This window comes from Cololabis saira, chromosome 8 (assembly GCF_033807715.1).
Source record: "Cololabis saira isolate AMF1-May2022 chromosome 8, fColSai1.1, whole genome shotgun sequence".
Classification (NCBI taxonomy): domain Eukaryota; kingdom Metazoa; phylum Chordata; class Actinopteri; order Beloniformes; family Belonidae; genus Cololabis; species Cololabis saira.
Genome location: NC_084594.1, coordinates 10478304 through 10483331, shown reverse-complemented (window position 1 = coordinate 10483331; position 5028 = coordinate 10478304).

The window sequence follows — 5028 nt, the reverse complement described above, 5'->3', positions numbered from 1 at the left end:
TAGTGGCTCTGGAAACACACCCGAAATTAAGGACAAGTTCATGATGAGCAACAGGTCTGACTCCAAAATCTTTGAAACCTTTTTGAAAAAACCTGTCTGCAAGATGTCTAAACAGCAAGAGGAGGAGCTCAGTTGACGTAAGATGTCCTCCAGGTTTTTCCTGTTAATGGGATGAAACCGTGTCATGGTGTATAAACTGGTTTTCGGTGGACACAGTCAATATCCTGCTGCTGCTGATGTACCAACTTCTTGTGTAATATTGGAGATTTTGTCTTTGAAGAATTTGACAAAGTCATTGCAGGCCACGGTGGAAGTCGTCACTGACACAGAAGGGTTTGTGAGCCTGTCAATGATGTGATGATGTCAGATAAGTAGGACTTCCTTGCATCCCTCAGTTGTAAATTATAATACTGAAGTTTATCTTTATAGATGTCATAATGAACCTGGAGATTAGTTTTTCTCCCCTTTCTTACACTCTCTTTTTAAATTTTTCACCAGTGTGGAATTTCACCTTCCACCTCACCAACAATAATTACACGTTCAAAATCAACACAGATCGTACATAGCAGATAGACATACTGAATGCAACAAAGTAAACAATCCACAACCTTCAATTGAACAGCTATGTCCCAGTTTTATCTTACTTTTTAAAAATGTCTTATATCCATGCTTTTATGGTATTTTATCCATGACTTTATTCTATTCTATTCTATGACAAAGTCAGCACAGTATTTTCGGGGCCTGTAAACATCCAGAAACAGGACTCTGGATGAGGCCTTCAGCTGTCTAGCTACGTATTCAAAAGACTAAACATTTCCAGGAGGTAATCGCTTGCATTGAAAGAATTAATTAAATAAGACTGCAACCCCTCCTCCTCTCCTGCTCACTCTGGTTTCACTGATAACACTGTAGTAAGGAGGGGTTGACTCCATGAGAACAGCTGCACTGTTATTTTGGTCTGACCAAGTTTCAGTTGAAAACATGAAAATCCAGCCTGTGCTCAGTGATAAAATCATTCATTAGAAATGTTTTCCCAGCTAAAGACCTAACATTTAATAAAGCCAACTTAAATGTTTTAGAGGTTTTATTTGCTTCCTTCTGGTTTGGAGCAGTCTGTGGCACGCAAGGTATGTTTACTTTATTTAAAGATCTTCTAGAGTGCAACTCTCTGTGTTTTTGAGTGGGTCACATTTCTTCTTTCTGTCATTTTCCATTTTTCCATTTTATTCTTTATTTCATTCAAAAAATAAAACAAACAATTCAATACAAATACAAATACAAATGTTCATAAATTGTGAATGAAAAGGGAGCAGAAAGAAGAAGAATCTTATCTAATCTGCCCCTTTTTCCAAGAAATAAATTCACAAATAACATAAATTAAAAATTAAAAAAAAACAACAACTAAGTGAATAAAAAACTAAAATAAAATAAAATTACCGCCGTCTATGGGTATGTCAATCAAACTTAACTAACATATTTCATTATATTTACTTAACTTGAAGGCTTTAATTGTTCTTTTGAATGTAATGTTTGATTTGGACTCTTTGTTTTCTTTATTCAGATTGTTCCATAAACTGATTCCTTTCACAGAAACACAACGTTCCATCAATTTTGTCCTGAATCTTGGTTTTTTAAAGATCTCTGTTCCTTTTAAGTTATACTTGCTTTCTCTTTTTTCAAATCTTTTCTGAATGTTGATTGGTAAAGTTTTTTTATGAGCTTTAAACATAATTTTCAGAATACTATATGGATTTGTTAGATCTCACTTAAAAGTACAGACATTTTAAAACCTTCTAATAAATAGGGTCCCAGCTTGTGCTGGGAAAAGTCATGACTGCTGTAATCCTCATAGCCTGAACCCTCAACACATCACACAGAGGGGGGCGGGGCTGGACGCCTTAGCTTCAGCTGCTCTGGTGGGAGCAGGGCTCTGTGGCGAACCCTTGGCCGCTCTGCTGGGAGGTTTATGGGGGACAAAAAGGGATTGGGCTGGAGTTTAGATCTGAGCCCAGCTCCATCATCTGTTCAGATAATTTCAAGTGCGGGAGGAGGGAGAAAGGGAGGGGGAGGAGGGCGATGACCAGTACTGGAGTTGAGGGGGGATGAGGGGGGATGGCATCCCCTCTGAAATAAAAACTGTCCAAATCATCCCCCCTGTAAAACTGCCATCCCCCCTTTCCATCCCTTATGTCATTTCATCAATGAATGTGGTTTTACTGCTATTTCAACATTTAGAGTCATCACCAGAAAAATAACACCAGAAAAATAACTTATTTGACAATTTTCACCTGTTTCAAGTCAATTTTCACTTGAAATAAGTAGGAAAATCTGCCAATGGGACAACATTTATCTTCTCATTACAAGCAATTAAATCTTGTTCCACATGCAGATTTTTCTACTTATTTTAAGTGAAAATCTACTTGAAACAGGTGAAAATTGTTGTTTTTTCCAGTGATGTGTCTTTTTTTAAGTGTAATGAGATTTTTATTTACTAAAATTAGACATTTTAACTAGAAATAAGACAAATATTCTTGTTAAGATTTTGAATTTTTGCAGTGATCCATTTTACTTATCCTGTGAAGGACAGAGTCATATTGATAAGTTCAGAAAACTGTTTTTTATTGTTGTGTTTTGATGTATTTGATGTAAGCCCAGTGGATATTTAAAGCTTACAGAAGGCTGCATTTAACTGCTGCTATGTCATTCCTGCAGTATTTCTGCAGGTGTTTTGGTCAGTGCTATTATTTGTAATATATTATATTATTTGTAATCAGCACAAATTATTTGTCCCCATATGATAAAATCCACCATCCCCCCTGACTTTTTTTTTACAACTCGAGTACTGGCGATGACCTGTCTGAGGTTTGGGGGGCCGGGGAAGGCCCTGGTCCTGGTCCTGGTCATTGGTGCTGTTGAGAAAGTTGGAGGCAAATAAGGACCCCTCTTCTTGCCCCTTACCTGTAAATGCCCCTTAAAATTGTGCAAAAAGAAAGCATTGTGTGAGGCTTGTCCAGAGGCTACATTTACAACATCTATTTACTACACCTTACTCCCTAACAGACTCTTCACCTTTTCTAAGAAAGTGGTTTGTTGTCTAACAAGCCGCTGGGTAAAACAAAGAAATAAAAAAATGTCTTTCTTTATTTTTGCATGAGTGTTTTGGAAGAAACAGATGCTACATATATGTTTTTCATATATCCAATCATTTTTCTTTTGTGTACATTTTTTGTAATTTTCCTTTAATTTCTATCATCTATAGATTTCTAACTGCTCATTTGTATATTTTGTTTTTATAAGTATGGTATTAAATTTTATGTTAACTATAGGTGGAGGCACCTGATAAGCTCTTTGAGTTTTCGCCTCTTCCTGCACTTTCAATTTGTAAAGTTGGTACTTTTATTTGTGTAATGTTTAATTGTGCAAATAAATAAATCTAAAAAAAAAAAAATCTAAATCTACATGCTCTCAGAGCAAGCAAGAGCTTGCATTCTGCACAGCACAGTAAAGTGAGTTTAGTTATTGTAGTACCACAAATCCTCCACATGTGGGCAGGCAAGTACTCCACTATCAGAAAAGATCTCACTCGAATCAAGAGACTGCAAAAAAAGAATAAAAAAAAAAAGGCTGACATATTTATTAGAGGTGACAGTGGCTGACCAAGTATCACGTTTAGTTTAAACATTATGCTATTCTAAGAACATACGGAATAAATAGAATTGAAATTAAATGAAATGAAAAAAACATAAAGCACACTTTAAATATGGTTAAGTGATGTATCACATTTAAAGTTTATGACTCTACCTTAAAGTGTTTTGGGCTGGTTGGCAGGTCCACCTCATATACTGAGTTACTAATGTCGAATATTGTGGATTCTACTATAGCACGTGACCCCAAATGAAATCAAAAATGTATTTTTGTGATTTAGTCCTCTTTGGAATGCATTTAATGAATTAAAAATGTTTATTAAACGGTGTAAACCCAGACACTCAAAACTTGTACCAGCTTGACTCAATTCTTCATCTGCTATACTCATCCCCCCTCTCTCTCTCTTTCTTTCTCTCTCTCACACACACACGCACGCACACATGCACCACAAATACACACATCCTATCTCTGCATTGAACCCTATGATGCGCCTCTTAGAAAGTCATGACATAACATGTTTCAAATACCAACAGGCTCCGCGTCTGATCGCCCCCAGACATTTCACAAACGTGAGAAACAATCCCATTGTTTGCCGGCTGCGCCTCGAAAGTAACTTCTGTAAGTGGGAGAAAGGGCAAAGCTTTTTAACTTTGAGCGGCAGTTATTGGCCAGGCTGCGTACATGCAGGTATGGCGCTCATTAATAGCCCTGGAGAGAGCGCAAAAGAGACACAAAAAGTGTAAGATATCATCATTGTACTTTGTATCAAACGGTTGAATGGACTTCACTGAGTCTAAGGAGAAAATCACATATGTTAATATTTATTGCAAAAGCATTACTGGGTAAACTACCACTGTACATATCCAATTTATTAAAATATTACTCTAGCAGCTATAATACCAGATCATCAGAGAAAATTCTCCTCAAGGTCCCAAGCACTGGAACAGAGTTGGTAAATCAGCCTTTTCCTGTGTGTGAGTGTGCTACAACACATACTCAACCTTAAATATTTACCCTCTCTTAACATGTTCAAACACATGTTAAAATCAGTTTTTACAGAACAATGTCATTGTTTTTAATCAAGTGTCATTCTTGTCATGAATTCTTTTTAGCTTTCTGATCCTTGTATGTTTTATGTTGTTTTTTGTTTTGATATTTTTTCATTTTTTGTAAAGTTACTTGTCCTTGTATGTATTTTTTATTTTTTTGCTGCCATCTTGACCAGGACTCCCTGGCAGAAGAGATATAGTATCTCAATGGGACTTTCCTGGATAAATAAAGGATAAATAAATAAAATAAAAAAATCGGGTTCCAACCAGTTGTAACAAAACCAATCACATTACGCATTTATTAGATTGAAATGAGATTGAATGAGAAGTGAGA